Source organism: Tamandua tetradactyla, chromosome 6 (assembly GCF_023851605.1).
Source record: "Tamandua tetradactyla isolate mTamTet1 chromosome 6, mTamTet1.pri, whole genome shotgun sequence".
In the NCBI taxonomy this organism is placed as follows: Eukaryota; Metazoa; Chordata; class Mammalia; order Pilosa; family Myrmecophagidae; genus Tamandua; species Tamandua tetradactyla.
In genome coordinates, this window is record NC_135332.1 from 118,327,498 (window position 1) to 118,344,856 (window position 17,359).

General features: G+C 33.9%; 1 pseudogene; it reads right to left on the minus strand.

Moving 5' to 3' along the window:
- Nucleotides 1-317: 317 nt before the first annotated feature.
- On the minus strand, nt 318-791 carry LOC143686311 (putative ribosome biogenesis protein RLP24 pseudogene; annotated as a pseudogene).
- Between the last annotated feature and the right edge of the window lie 16,568 nt (nt 792-17,359).

A 17,359-nucleotide genomic window follows, 5' to 3' on the forward strand; every position in this document is an offset into this window, starting at 1 on the left:
CTTACTATATAAATGCTGCCTAGGGCCATTATCCAAATGTTATGACTATTTTATGCCTACAATTCACTTCTGTACTTCCAGAATTTTCACAATTTATATAAGTACAACTTATCAGTGTTAAGTTGAGATAAAATCTAACTTCCATAACATCTGATGTTTAATAGACAGTAATGTAGGAGAGATATATTTTTAATTACTTTTCATTTGAGTGACCTGATCGTAAAAATAATTCAATAGTTTAGAAGTTCCAAGTCTCCAGAAGAGATTTTCAAACAAACATATAGAAATGGTTATAGGTAAGATTTTTAAGAAATATCTTATATGTCCACATGCTATTGTAATTGCTGAACATTTTTTCTTCCAGCTGCTTTCCTTTGCCTTCAAGAGAAGCCTGGATAACATGGATGTTTGCTTGACTTCTTTGATGCCCTGAACTTTCTGTAGTTCTTTATTTTACTTTAACTTGTTCATTATAAATTTAGCTTGCCATTTTTATTTCATTTCTTTGACTTTATTCATTGCACCAGCAGTTTTATTCCATAACTTTCATTGGTACTTGAAAGGTTCATTTCTATGTTTTTCAAATTCATATGAATTATCTACTGTAAGTGCTTTACCAGCTGCCTTCTGGAATACTTTAGTCCACATGACCTTGTGAGCATTACACTTTTTTTTAAAGTTTTTATGACATTTGGATTCACAGAATCTGAACACCTTAACACAATCATTATGGACAAACATGGCATGGCTGGGATGTGCCTGGAACAGAAATAACACTTCTTGATCCTCATATTGAACCCATGTGCATACCCACAGACAAAAGCCCACCATTGTCATTTTTGAATATTTTCATTACTCAAAAAAAAAAAGGATAAAAATAAAAGTAAAAAAGAACACCCAAAACATCCCATCTCCCAATCCCCCCATTATTAATTTATGTTTTGTCTTTATTTTCTTACTCAACTGTTATACACTGCATAAAGGGAGTGTCATTCACAAGGTTTTCACAATCACATGGTCACACCTTAAAAGCTATATAGTTATAATTCAACTTCAAGAATTAAGACTATTGGATTACAGTTCAATGGTTTTAGGTATTTCCTTCAAGCTACTCCAATACACCAAAAACTGAAAAGGAATATCTATACACTGCAAAAGAATAACTTCCAGAATGACCTTGTGACTCTATTTGAAATTTCTCAACCACTGAAACTTTATTTTGTTTCAATTCTCTTCCCCCTTTTGGACAAGAAGGCTTTCTAAATCCTATGATGCCAGGGCCAGGCTCATCCCCGGAGTCACGTACTATGCTGCCAGGGGCATTTGCACCCCTGGAAGTCATGTCCCAAGTAGAGGGGAGGGCAGTGAGTTCACCTGCTGAGATGGTGTAAAGAGAGAGGCTGTATCTGAACAATAAAAGATGCTCTCTGGGGGTGACACTTAGGCATTGTTATAATTAGTCTTAGCTTCTCTTTTGCAGGAATGTTTCATAGGGGTGAGCCCCAAGATCAAAGGTGCAGCCTACTGAACTGGTTATCCCCACTGCTTGTGTGAATACCAGGAATTCCCCAGATGGCGAAATTTAATATTTCCTTCTTTCTCCCCAGTCCCCCAAGTGGATTTTGCAAATACTGTTTTATTCTCTACCCAAATTATACTGTGATGAATTGGTATCCTCTGCTTGTTGACATTTAGCTTTGGCATACTGCTTTGTTACATTCAATGGAAGCATGATACAATGTTACTGTTCACTATAAATCCTAGTTTGCATTGATTATATTTTTTTCTATATACCACCCCATTTTCAACACCTTGCAATGTTGACATTCATTTGTTCTCCCTCATGCGAAAACACTGTTATGATTGCCCATTTAATCACCATCATTATCCACTCCAGGCTTTGCTAAATTTCACTGTCCCAGTAATTATCCTCTATCTTCCCTTCTGGTGTCATACATACCCCCAGCCCTCCTCCTTCAACTATACTCAGCTTCGTTCAGTGTACTTACAATATCATGTTACCATCAGGTAGTACTGTCCTATCCATTTCTGGACCTTTACAATCCATCCTGTTAAATGTTCTGTACTCCGTTAGTGTTAAATGCCCAATCTCTACCCTCTTTCTATGTCTTGATAACCTGTGTTCTCAACTTTATTGCTCAAAGTTCACTTAATGTTAGTTCATAATAGTGAGACCATGCAGTATTTGTGCTTTTGTTTCTGGCTAATACACTCAGCATAATGTCCTCAAAGTTCATCCATGTTGTTGTTTTGTCATGACTTTATTCTGTTTTACAGCTATATAATATTCTGTTGTATGTATGTACCATGGTTTGTTTAGCTACTTGTCTGCTGATGGACATTTGGGCTGTTTCTATCTCTTGACAATCATAAATAATGCTGCTGAAAACACTGGTGTGCAAACGTCTGTTTGGGTCCTGCCTTCAGTTCCTCTGGATATATACCTAGTAATGGGATTGCTGGACCATATGGCCAGTTCTATACTTAGATTCCTGAGGAACTGCCAAAATGCCTTCTAGAGTGGTTGCACCATTCTACATTCCCACCAACAGTGAATAAGTGTGCCTCTTTCTCCACATCCTCTCCAGCACTTGTAGTTTTCTGTTATTATTTTTTACTGTGGCCATTCTATTTTTTTTTTTCCTTAGACAGGCACCGGGAATTGAACCCTGATCTCTGGCATGGCAGCTCATTGTGCTTTTGATTTGCATTTCTCCAATAACCAGTGCAGTTGAGTTTCTTTTCATGTTTTTGAGCCATTTGTATTTTCTCTTCGAAAAAGTTTCTGTCTTTTGCCCATTGTTTAATTGGATTGTTTGTCTTTCTGCTGTTGAGTTGTAGAATCTCTTTAAATATTCTGGATATTAAACCCTTATCTGATTTGTGATTTCTAAATATTGTCTCCCATTGTATAAGCCACATTTTTACTTCCCTGACAAAGTCTTTTGGTGTACAAAAGTAAGTTTTTTTAAATTTTGAGGATATCCTATTTATTTATTTCTTTGTTCATTGCTGTCAATTTGGGTGTAAAATCTAGGAAACCACCTCCTATTACAAGTTCTATAAGATATTTCCCTACATTTTCCTCTAAAAGTTTTACTGTTTTAGCTCTAATGTTTAGGTCTTTGATCCATTTTGAATTAATTTTTGCATAAGATGTGAGATATGAATCCTCTTTCATTCTTTTACATGGGTATATCCACGTCTCCAAGCACCATTTATTGAAGAAGCTATTCTATCCCAGTTAAGTGGACTTGACTACCTTATAAGAGATTAGTTGTCAGTAGATAAGAAGGTTTATTTCTGAACACTCAATTTGATTCCGTGTTTAGTATATCTATCTTTACACCAGTACCATGATCTTTATTTTTTTGTATGCTGTATGGTGGGTGTCACATTTCATTCTTTTCCCACGTGCATATCCCCTTATTTCAATGCCATTTGTTGAATTTATTATTATTATTTTTGTTTGTCTGTTTGAGAAGTGCACGGGCCGGGAATTGGACCCAGGTCTTCTGCATGGCAGATAAGAATTCTACCAATGAACTACCCTTGCACCCCCTAGTTCCATGCTCTTTTGACTACTGTACCTTTGTAATATGCTTAAAATCAATTAGTGTGAGACCTCCCACTTCATTCATCTTTCTCAAGATATTTTTAGCTATCCAGGGAAACCTAGCCTTCCAAATAAATTTGGTTATTGGTTTTTCTATTTCTGCAAAGTTAAGTTGTTGGGATTTTAATTGGTATTGCATGAATCTATAAATCAATTTGAATAGAATTAACATCATAACTATATTTAGTCTTCCAATCCATGAACACATATGTCCTTCCATTTATTTAGGTGTTCTTTGATTTCTTTCTTTCTTTTTCTTTTTTTTTTTTTTTTTTTACCAGTTTCTTGTAGTTTTTCTGTATATTGGTTTTTTGTGACATTGGTTAAATTTACACCTAAATATTTGATTCTTTTGGTTGCTATTATAAATGGAATTTTTTTCTAGATTTCCTCCTCAGACTGCTTATTACTTGTATATAGAAACACTACTGATTTGGAGGTGTAGATCTTGTACCCTGCTGCTTTGCTGTACTCATTTATTTGCTCTAGTAGCTTTGCTGTAGATATTTCAGGATTTTTTGACAAATAGTATCATGTTCTCTGCAAAGTGAACGTTTTACGTCTTCCTTTTCAATTTTTATGCCTTTTATTTCTTTTTCATACCTAAATTGCTCTAGCTAGAACTTCCAGCACAATACCGAATAATAATGGTGACAGTAGGCATCCATGTCTTGCTCCTGACCTTAGAGGGAAATCTTTCAGTCTTTTCCCATTGAGTATGATGTTAGCTATAGGTTTTTCATATATTCCCTTTATCATGTTGAGGAAGTTCCCTTCTATTCCTATTTTTTCAGGTGTTCTCATAAAGAATGGATGTTGAATTCTGTCAAATGCATTATCTGCATCACTTGAGATGATCATGCGATTTTTCCACTTTGATTTGTTGATGTGTTGTATCACATTAATTTAATTTTCTGGTGTTGAACCAGCCTAACATGCCGGAAAACAATTCCACTTAGTCATGGTGTGTAATTCTTTTAATGTGCTGCTAGAGTCAATTTGTGAGTATTTTGTTGAGTATTTTTGCATCTATATTCATTAATGAAATTAGTCTGTAATTTTCTTTTATTGTATTGTCTTTGGCTTTGGTATTAGGGTGATGTTGGCTACATAGAATGAGTTCGGAAACTTTCCCTCCTCTTTAATTTTTTTGAAGAGTTAGAGCAGGATTTGTACTAATTCTTTCTTCCTTTCGGTCAAAATACTTTTACTGAGAAATCTTCACATACATACAATCCCAATGGCTCACTATATCATCACATGGTTGTGTATTCATAACCATGATCATTTTTAGAATATTTGCATCACTCCAGAAAAAGAAATTAAAAAAAAAGAGAGAAACCTCACACATCCCATACCCCTTACCCCTCCCTCTCACTGACCACTGGTTTTTCAATCTACTCAATTAATTATTTCTTGAATCCTTGGTAGAATTCACATGAGGAGTCATCTGGTCCTGGACTTTTCTTTTTTGGGAGCTTCTTATCTAATTAATTAATTAATTATTTTTGGGAGCTTCTTAATGATAAATTCAATTGCTTTACTCATGATTGGTTTGTTGAGGTCATCTATTTCTTCTCGAGTCAATATTGGTCATGCTTTGTTCATGAAATGGAAGTTGTCCATTTCATTTACATTGTCTAGTCTACTAGCATATAATTGCTCATAGTATCCTCTCATTAGCTCCTTTATTTCTTTGGGTTCAGCAATTATGTCCCCTCTCCTATTTCTAATTTTATTTATTTGCATCCTCTCTCTCTCTCTCTCTTTTTTTTGTCAGCCTAGATAAGGGTCCATCAATTTTGTTGATTTTTTCAAAGAACCAACTTCTGGTTTTGTTGATTTTCCCAATTGTTTTCATGTTCTCAATTTCATCTATTTCTGCTCTAATTTTTGCTATTTCTTTCCTTCTGTTTGCTTTGGGTTAGTTGGTGTTCTTTCTCTAGTTCTTCCAGGTGAAAGGTTAACTCCTCAATGTTTTCTCTCTCTTCTTTTTGTTGCAGACAATTAGACAGTAAATTTCCCTCTCAACAATGCCTTTGCTGCGTTCCATTAATTTTGATATGTTTTTTTTTTTTTTTGCATGGGCAGGCACCAGGAAGCGAACCTGTGTCTGCAGCATGGCAGGTGAGAACTCTGCCTGCTGAGCCACAATGGCCTGCCCAATATGTTATGTTTTAATTTCCATTTGCCTATAGACATTTACTGATTTCTCCTGTAATTTCTGCCTTGACTCACTGGTTGTTTAAGAGTGTGTTGTTTTATATTTGTGAATTTTCCAGACTTCTGCCTATTATTGTTTCCAACTTCATTCCATTATGATCTGAGAGAGAGTTTTGTATAATTTCAATCTTTTTAAATTTATTGAGACTTGCTTTGTGACCCACCATGTGGTCTATCCTGGAACATGATCCATTAGCTGTTGAGAAAATTGTGTATACTGTTGTTGTGGGTTGTAATGTTCTGTGAATGTCTGTTAAGTCTAGTTCATTTATTATACTATTAAAAATCTGTTTTCTTATTGATTTTCTGTCTAAATTCTATCCATTGATGACAGCAGTGCATTAAAGTCTCCAACTATCATTGTAGAGGAATCTACTTCTCCCTTCAGTATTGTTAGTGTGTGCCTCATGTATTTTGGGGCACTCTGGCTCAGTGCAAAAATAATCATGAACAATTCTGATGAACTGTTCCTTTTATTAATACATAGTGTCCTTCTTTGTGTCTTTTAATTGCTTTCATTAGAAATTTAATTTGTTGGATATTAGTATAACTACCCCTACTCTTTTTCTGGTTGTTGTTTGCATGAAATACTTTTTTCCAAACTCACTCTCAACATATATTTGCCCTTGTCTAAAATGAGTCTCTTGTGACAGCATATAGATGTGTCCTATTTTTTAATAGGACCAGTCTGTGTCTTTTGATTGGAGAGTTTAATCCATAGTAACATTTAATGTCATTACTGTAAAAGCAGTAATTTCTTCTACCATTTTGTCTTTTGGATTTTATATGTCATGTATTTTTTTTCTTTTTACCTTTACTAGTAATCTTCATTTCTATACTCTTCTCCAGACCTCTCTCTCCTGTCTTTTCCTACCTGCCTGTGGTGCTCCCTTAGTATTTTTTTGTAGAGTAGGTCTCTTATTCATAAACTCTCTGGTGACTATTTGAAAATATTTAAAACTCTCCCTCATTTTTGAAGGACAGTTTTGCTGGGTATAACACTCCTGGTTGGCAGTTTTTCTCTTTCAGAATCTTAAAATATATCATACCACTGCCTTCTCACCTCCATGGTTTCTGCTGAGAAGTCTGCACATAGTGTTATTGAGCTTCCCATGTATGTGATAGATCATTTTACTTTTGCTGCTTTCAGAAGTCTCTCTTTGTCTTTGACATTTGATAGTCTGATTAGTCTTGGAATAGATCTATGCAGATCTATTCTGTTTGGAGTACACTGTGCTTCTTGGATCTGTAGTTTTGTCTTTCATGGGAGAAAGGAAATCTTCCATGATTATTTCCTCCATTGTTCTTTCTACCCCCTTTCCCTTCTCTCCTTCTGCAACACCCATAACATATATTTGTGCACTTCTTTTAATTCCCTGACACCCAGCTTATATTTTTCCATTCTTTTCCCTATCAGTTCTTTTGTGCGCAGGATTTCAGATGTCCTGTCCTCCAGTTCATTAATCCTTTCTTCTGCCTCTTCAAATCTTCTGTTGTGTGTCTCCATTGTGTTATTCATCTCTTCTATTGTGCCTTTCATTCCCATAAGTTCTTCCATTTGTCTTTTCAAGTTTTTGAGTTTCTCTTTATGTTCACCCAATGTCTCTTTATTTCTTTCATATCTTTTGCCATATCTTCTCTCAACTCATTGATTTGATTTTTAAAGTTGATTTAGCATGTTTGTTTGAACATTAGTTGTTTCAATTACTGTGTATAATTTGAAGTGTACAGTTGTTCCTTTTACTGTGCCATATCTCATTTTTCCTAGTGTGATTTGTAATTTTTGTTGATGCCTCAGCATCTGATTTCCTTGATTAGGTTTTTTTGTTTGTTTTTTGGTGGAGATCATTTTCACTCTTTTACCTAGATGCATCTTCTTGGTTGGGTTTAGGTGTCTGTCTGTTCTTTGGTGTTCAGTCCAACTTTTTATAGACAGCTAGCACAGCTTCTATTGAACTGAATAGAATTTTCAGCTCTTGTTTTTCTTGTTCTTGCCCTGCCTAATGGAACCTTTTTTTATTTTGAGGTGGGTCTCCCCAAATATGATTGCCCCCAATCAGGCTTTCCCAGAAAAGACAGGTTGAGGTCTCAGGAGGAGGGTGTAATCAGAATTAAGTTTACCTGAGGATGAGACATAGCAGGCTGTGAGAGATTCCTGAGAAACCTCTAGACTTTGTGTTTTTCCTATCCTTCCCAGTAGGTGGTCCTTCTAGCCCACAGCTCCCCAACAGTATAGAGTGATGTGATGCCTTTAATTTTAAGCAGACCCTGTACCTTCTAGGGATGTGGTTGAGACAGAGACTAAGGTAGAAGGTGGGTTTAGGGCTTAGCCCCTAGGGGTCTGAGTTCTTTTATTGAGGATTGCTACTTGAGCTGGGCCCTGCCAACTCTTTTCTTAGGGAAGATAAGCCGTTTAGAGAATGATCTCTTTCACCTGACCCCTTGCTTTGTTTCTCAGACTTATCTTAACTCTGCCCTTGCCTGTTCAGGGCTGAGAATTGAAAATGCTTGAGGCTTTCTCAAATGAGTTACTTGAATAGTTAAAAAAAAAAAAGAAACGATCAAAAAAAAAGAAAAAAAAAAAAAAGAAATCCCTTCTCAGAGCTACTCCCAAGGTTTGCCTGTCAAGAGCCAGAGTTGGTAGCTGGCTAGGTGTCCCTTTTCTTGGGGTACAGTAATTTTCCATTATTCTGAGCTCAGCTGACTCCTAACATCTCATTGTTGTTGTTCTCATCAGCCCTGCCTCTTCTCTGCTGAGAAAGACTTCAGAATTCCTTTCCTGCTTGCTCTTGGTTTATCTTTGTTTGGAGCTTGTATTCAGCAGTCCAAATGTATTCATTAAAACTGCAACTGGAGCTTGGCTGAGCTGCCCTCCTTTGCTCCTGGCAGATACTGCTTCTTTTTTTCCATGGGAAAGTGTCTCCATCTAAGTCTGCCATCCCAGTGGGGAAGGGGTGCCAGCCTCCAGTGTTTGGGGGTTTTACTTACAGTTCTGTACCATGGTCTTAGCTCTTCCACTTATTCCAGACTGTACAACATATATCTGGCCACAGACGTCCCCAAACAGTTCCTGGCTATCTATGGATATTTACTATCTGCTCTAGAAGGCTATGTCTATGGATATTTACTATCTGTTTTAGAGGACTAACTGAATTCCACACCTCCCTATGCCACCATCTTGCCCTTTTTAAAAGGATCAAGTTTTGACTGTAAAGATTCTATTATTCTCTTTTTATATTTCAAAAAATTAATTCCCATTTTTCTCCAAAATTCTCCAGTCGAATTCAGATTTTTTGTTCTAATTTCTTGAACTGAATACTTAGCTCATTAACATTTTTCTTTACCTTTAAAACTATTTAATTTTATAAATTTTATTTATGTTCCATTTAATTGTACCCCAAATGTTTTGAAATGTAACATTTTCAGGATGGTTTGTTTGAAATATTTTGTAATTTCCATTATGATTTATTCTTTGAACCATGAATTATTTAGAAATAAACTCCTTAGCTTTCAAATACAGAACTTTGAGAAAAGTTGTCTTTCTGATACTGATTTCTAACTTATTTGCATTGTGGACAGAGAACAATTCTGAATGAAACTAAGTCCTTGCTACTTGTTGAAATTGACTAATTGACTTGGTGAATAGAATATGGCCCATTTTAGTAAATGTTCCATGTGTATTTGAGAATTAGGTAAATTAATTAATTAATACTTGGCTGTATTCTCATTAGCTCAACCATATTAATGTTTTATTTCAAGATTTTTTTTTTTTTTTTTGCACAGACAGGCACCGGAAATCGAACCTGGGTCTCTGGCATGGCAGGCGAAAACTCTGCCTGTTGAACCACCATGGCCAGCTCTCTACTAGTTTTTAAAAATACAATAATTTCCAATTATGATCGTATATTAGTTTATTTCCTTGTAATTCTCTAAATTGTTGCTTATGAATTTTCAGGCCATGTTATTAAGAGCATACATAGCCAGATTTTCCTGCTGGTGAATTCTTCTCTTTATTATATGTAGTAACCATTTTTATCCCTAATAATGTCTTTTATCTGAAAGTATATTTTATCTGACATTAATAGCCTCATAATGTATGTTTTGTTTAGTATTTCTCTGGATATTTTTCTTTTATTTTTAATCTTTCCAGGACTATGTTTTAAGTGTGTCTTTTGTAAATATCCTGCAGTTCTGTATCCCCTTTTTTGCTCTCTCTCCCTGTCTGCCTGCCTACCTATCTACCTACCTGCCTGTCTACCCGTACCCACACACATGCACACACGCACCATTAGTCACAATACATGTAAGCGGACTCAATTTATTGACTAAAAGAGGAGTCTGTCAAACTATGTACATATACATCTGAATTTCTTTGTTTGGGTTTCTTTGGAATTAGATTTCCATCTTATTCTGAGCTTTCTCCTGCTTTTTTCTTTCGCTTTACCCTTTTCTGCCTTTATTCAAATTGATTAAATTTTCTTTATTTTAAGTCCTTATCTTCTGTGTTAGAAATTGTAATTCTAATTTATATTCACTTATGATTACCCATAAAAATGTAAAAGACATAGTTGAATTACCAAAGTCTAAAATTGTTCAATGTTTCTCTCCTCTGCCCAAATAAAGCAAAGATCTCAGATTTTTTTATTAATTAAAAAAATTAACTAACGCAACATTTAGAAATCATTCCATTCTACATATACAATCAGTAATTCTTAATATCATCACAGATGCATATTCATCGTTTCTTAGTACATTTGCATCGATTTAGAAAAAGAGATAGAAAGACAACAGAAAAAGAAATAATAGAGAGAAAAAAATAAATAAAAAAGAAAAAAGAAGAAGAAGAAAAAAACTATACCTCAGATGCAGCTTCATTCAGTGTTTTAACCTAATTACATTACAATTAAGATCTCAGATATTTTAGCTCTGGTAATTTTCCCTATTTTACTTCCCTGTGCTATTTTTGCCCAAAGCTTTAATTCTGTTTCATTTTCCTATACCTTCCATTAGTACATGCTGTCATTGTGCTATAACAATTGTTTAACTATGTGTTTACCACCTTCTTTGCCTATCATTTTTCCTTGTGTTTATTATCGTTCTTCAGGGTTTGACCTTCTTCTTCCCTAATTGTATCATTTAATGAATAAGTGATACTTATAAATTTCATATGCTGGAAAATGTGTTGATGTTGTCCTCACTTTTTAATGCTTTTCCTAGCAAGTCATAAAATTCTATAATGCCCCCCAAATTTTTTTTTGGCAGTTTAAATTAATTATTTTTGTGTGTTCTGGCTTCTATTGTTATGGGGAAATCTGTTTTAAACTTAATTGCTGTTCCTTGACTCTCAGGTTCTTTTCAAATTCTTCTCTTTGTCTTTAGGGTTCTATCTTGGATATTTTGTTCACTCTTGGATATCTTATTTGTGACATTGTGTTTCTTGGATCTGAGGATATATTTTACATTAACTATGGAAATTCCTGTACCATTAGGTTTTCAAATAGTACCTTTTCAGCATTAATTCTATGGTATTTTCTTAAATTGAATTTAGAATTGTAATACTTACATTTTTATTTTAGAAATTCTATTTGGCTCTGTAAAAACTTCTGTGGCATTTTTATAGGTTTTCTTCTTTTACATCTCAAGTCCTTCTTTTATGTATTTCCTTCCTTCCTTCCTTCCTTCCTTCCTTCCTTCCTTCCTTCCTTCCTTCCTTCCTTCCTTCCTTCCTTCCTTCCTTCCTCCATCCCTCCCTCCTTCCCCTTCTTCTTCCCTCTCTCCCTCCCTCCTTCTTTCCCTTCCTTCTTCCAACCTTTTATTGTGAAATAATTTCAAACTCACAGTAAAGTTGCAAATATATTGTAAAATAATGCATAGAACACTAATATACTTAGATAATGAGACTATCAATGTCTAATATTTTGCCATATTTATTATATCATTTTGTCTATCAATCTATCTAATCTATATCTATCTATGATTTTTCTAATCATATGATAACAGAGTGCATACCTCATTCTCCTTTGCCATCAAATACTTACATCCATATGTATTTTCTAAGTACAAGGATATTAACTTATGTAACCATATTAAGTATAATTATCAAAAATAGGAAATTTAACATAAATACAGTCCATATTCTAATTTTTTCTACTGTCCCCCAAATATCATTTTTTGGGAGCTTTTCTCTTCTCTTATTAGATCCAATCTGGGATTGTATATCACATTTAAATGTCGTGGTCTCTTTAGTCTCTCAAAAAAAACTGTGGGGATATATATACAACATAAAATCTTTTATCTTAACCACTCCCAAGCACACAATTCAGTGGCATTAATCATACTCATGATGTCCTACCGTGTATTACTGAAACTTTTCTACCATTCCAATCAGACTCTGTACCTATTTTACATTAACTTTCCATTCCCTCTCCCTGCCCCCTTGCCCCTGGCAACCTGTACTCTACTTTCTGTCTCTATGAATTTGCATATTCTAGTTATTTCACATAATTTGAATCCTAATATATGAACTTTTGTGTCTAGCTTTTTTCATGTATCATGATTTCTTAGGGTTCATCCATGTTGTAGAATGTGCCAAAACTTCATTTCATTTTACAGCTGAGTAATATTCCATTGTATGTACATACACCACATTTTGTTTACTCATTCATTTTCTGATAGACATTTGGGTTGCTTCCATCTTTTAGCTATTGTGGATAATACTACTATGAGAATCGGTGTACAGATACATATTTGAGCCCCAGCTTTCAATTATTTGGAGTATACCTAATCCTGGGATTGCTGATTCATATGGTAATTAACTTTCTGAGGAATCATCAAACTGTTTTCTGCAATGGCAGCACCATTTTATATTCCTACCCACAATGTACAAGTTCTTATTTCTCTGCATTCTTGTCAGCACTTGTTATTTTCTGTTTTTCTAATAATAGCCATTCTAGCTGGGAGTTGGTATCTCATTGTGATTTTAATTTGCATTTCCCTAATGGCTGATGATGTTGAACACCTTTTCATGTGTGCATTGGCCACTAACATATCTTCTTTGGAGAAAAGTTTGTTCAAGTCTGTCATCCATTTTTATATTGTTTGTCATTTCATTGTAGAGTTGCAGAAGTTCTTTATATATTCTGGATATTAAACCCTAATAAGATATATTGTTTTCAAATAATTTTTACCATTCTATAGGCTGACTTTTCACTTATTTGATGATCTTTAATGCACAAAAATGTTTAATTTTTTGAAGTTCAATTTATCTATTGCTTTCACTTTTGATGCTTGTGCTTTTGGTGTAAAGTCTAAGAAACTATTGCCTAATGCAGGCTCCTGAAGATATTCCCTATATCCTCTTCTAAAAGTATTATGGTTTTAGTGCTTATATTATGTTTGTTGATGAATTTTGGGTTAATTTTTGTATATGGTATGAGTAGAGGTCCTCATTCATTCTTTTCCATGTGGACTTCCAGTTTTCCAGCATCATTTGTTGAAAAGACTATTCTTTCCCTATTATGTGGACTTAGCATCCTTGTAAAATTTCAATAAGCCATGGGTGTATGAGTTTATATCTGACTCTCAACTCAATTCCATTGGTATATATTTCTGTCCTTGTGTCGGTATCGCAATATTTTGAATACCATAGCACTGTAATAAGTTTTGAAATCAAGAACTATGAGACTTCCAACTTTGTTTTTCTTCTTCAAATTATTTTTTGCTATTCAGGGACCCTTGTCCTTCTATACAAAATTGACGCTTGGCTTTTCCACATCTGCAAAAAAGGTTATTGGAATTTTTTTTGAATTGTATTGAATCTTTAAATCTGTTTGGATTGTATTGCCATCTTAATAACTTGAGTCTTCCAATCCATGAACACAAGATAAATGTCCATTTATTTAGGTATTCTTAAATTTCTGTGAGCAATGGTCTATAATTTTAAATCTACAAGTACTTTATATCCTTGTTTAAATTTATTCTTACATATTTCATTCTTTTAGTTGATGTTGCAAATGTTTTTTTTTACATTTTCTTTTTGGATTGTTCAGTGCTGGTATATAAAAGCATCACTGATTTTTGCATGTTGATCTTGTATTGTGCCACTCTGCTTCATTTATTAGCTCTAGTGGCTTTGTTGTAGATTTTTCTAAACTTTATTAGCATAGGATCATGTAATCTGCAAACAGTAAAAGTTTTACTTCTTCCTTTCCAGTTTGGATGCCTTTTATTTCTTTTTCTTGCCTACTTGCATTGGCTAGACTTTCCAGTGCAATGTTGAATAGCAGTGATAAAAAGTTTTTTTTTTTGGTGCCGGATTTTAGAAGGAAAGCTTTCAGTATTTCACCATTGAGTATATTATCCAGGGTTTTTCATTTATGTCCTTTATTATGTTGAAGAAGTTACCTTCTATTCCTATTTCTATCAGTGGCTTTTTTTTTTTTAAATCAGTAAATGGATTTTGTCAGGTGATTTTCTGCATTAGTTGAGATGGTTATGGTTTTTTCTTCATTTTAATTAATAAAGTATATTATATTGATTGCTTTTCTTATGTTGAACTCCCCTTGCATTCCTGGGATAAATCCAACTTGGTCATGGTGCATAATCCTTTTAATGTGTTGCTTGATTTGATTTGATTTGTTTTTTATTTTGTTGAGGATTTTTTGCATTATTAGTCTGTAATTTTCTTTTCTTATGCTATCTTTATCTGTCTTTGCTGTTAGGTGATGCTGGTCCCTAAGAATGAGTTAGAAGTGTTCCCTACTCTTCAATTTTTTGGAAGTTAGAGAAAAATTGGTATCAATTCTCCCTTTACTGGTAAAATACACCAGAGAAGCCATCTGGTCCTGGACTTTTCATTGTTGGAGGCTTTTATTATTGATTTAATCACCTTACTTGTTATTGGTCTATTGAGATTTTTCTATTCTTCTTGAGTCAATTTAGGTAATTTGTGTATTTCTAGGAATTTGCCTATTTCATCTAAGTTATCTAATTTGTTGGAATACAATTATATCCTCTTATAATCCCTTTTATTTTTGTAAGGTTGGTAGTAATATTCCCACTTACATTTCTGATTTTTGATATTAGCATTTCTCATTTTTCTTTGTCAATTTTATTGCTCTTTTCAAAGAACCCGCTTCTGGTTTAGTTGATTCTCTCTATTGTTTTTCTAATCTCCATTTCATTTATCTCTGCTTTAATACTTATTATCTCCTTCCTTCTGCTTTCTTTGTGTTTCGTTTCCTCTTTTTCTCCAGGTGTGAAGTTGGGTTACTGATTTGAGAATTTTCTGCTTTTTTAATGCAGGCATTCATAGCTATATATTTCCTTCTGAATTCTACATATGCTGCATCTCATAATTTTTTAGGTATTGCGTTTTTGTTCAACCAAAATATTCTTTAATTTTCACTACTATTTTTTCTTTGGCCCATTTTTGTCTGACTGTATTGTTTTATTTTCACATATTTGTGAATTTTCCGTTTTTTCCTTCTCATTTATTTCTAACTTCATCATTTGTGGTCAGAGAGGAGACTTTGTATGATTTCAGTCTTTACAAATTTATTGATACTAGTTCTGTGAACCAACATATGATCTATCCTAAAGAATGATTTGTGTGCACTTGAGAAAAATGTGTATTCTGCTGTGGTTGGATGAAAATGGTGTGTTGAAGTCACCTACTATTAGTGTAAATTGTTGTATTTTTCCCTTCAAATCTGTCAATGTTTGCTTCTTACATTTTGCAGTTCTGTTGTTAGGTGTAAAAATGTTTATATTTGTTATATTTTCTTATTTAATTGATCCTTTTAAGTGTCCTTCTCTGTCGTTTAAACAGTTTTTTACTTAAAGTTTAACTAATATTAGTATAGCCACCCCTACTCTCTTTTGATTTCTATTTGCATGGAGTATTTTTTTCATCCTTTCATTTCCAACCTACTCATGTCTTTTAATTTAAGGTTATTGTCTTTTAAACAGTGAATATTTGGAGCTATGCTTTTTTACCCATTGTGCCAATCTCTATATTTTGACTGAAGAGTCTCAGCTACTTATATTTTACAACTGATTACTGCAGTGCTTATTTCTTCTATTTTGCTATTTGGTGTTTGTAAGTCTTACACTATTTTTTGTTCCTCATTTATTCCATTACTGCTTTGTTTTGTAGAATCCTTTCTCATTTCCTTTTATCTTATTTTTCAGATATATATTTTATTTTGGAATACCTTGGGGCTTACATTTAACATCCTAAATCCATAGCAATATCCTTTGATTTGATACCAACTTAACTTCAATAGCATGCACAAACTATGTTTCTACACTCCTTTGTTCCCCACATTTATGTTTTCCTTGTCACAAATGATATCTTTATACATCATGTGTCCAAAACCATAGATTTATCATTACATTTTATGAACTTGCATTTTAGATCCCGTAAGAAGTAAAAAGTGGAGTTACAAACCAAAAATACAATAGTACTGGCGTTTATGTTTTCCTTTCCAAAGATCTTTATATCTTTTTGTGCCTGCAATTTACTGTCTGGCATCTTTTCCTTTTAACCTGAAGAATTCCCCTTAGCATTTCTTATAGGGGAGACTAGTATAATGAACTCCCTTGGCTTTTGGTTTACTGAGAATGTTTTCATCTCTCCCTCATTTTTGAAAGACAGTTTTTCCAGATTTAGATTTCTGTGCTGGCAATTTTTTCTTTCAGCAGTTTAAATATGTCATCCTATTGCCTTCTTGCATCTACAGTTTCTGATGAAAAATCAGCATTTGGTCTTATGAAGTTCATTTGTACAAAATGTGCTGCCTCTTGTGGCTTTCAGGAAACTCCCTTTGTCTTTAGTATTCAGCAGTTGGATCTTAATCCTTCTCAGTATGAGTCTTTTTGAGTTTATCCTGTTTGGAGTCCATTCAGTTCTTAGATTTGAATATTTGCATCTTTCATTAAATTTGTAAAGTTTTCAGCTGTTATTTCTTTGAATATTTTTTTATGCTCCTGTTTCTCTTTCTTTTCCTTTGGGGACTCCTATAATATATGTATTGGTATGCTTTATGGTATTTTACAGAGGTCTCAGTTTCTGTTCACTTTTCCTCCTTCTTTTATCTTTATGCCCTCAGACTGAATTATTTCATTTGTCTTATCTTCATGTTACCTGATTCTCTCAGCTCAAATCTGCTACTGAAGCCTTCTAGAGAATTTTTAATTTCAGGTACTGTGGTCTTTGGCTCCATTATTTCTGTTAGGTCTCTTTTTATGATTTCCTTATTGAAATTGTCTTTTTGTTCACTACGTGTTTTGTGATTTCCTTTTGTTCTTTTTCTGTGCTTTCCTTCAGCTATTTGAGCATATTTAAGGTAACTTTTTACAAGTCTTTGTCTGGTGTATCCAAAGTTTGGTCTTCCACATCAACGATTTCCAAAACTTTTTCTTGTGATTTGCATATACCATCATTTCCTGTTTCTCTGCATGCTCTGTAATCTTTTGTCACACACTGGACACTTTAAT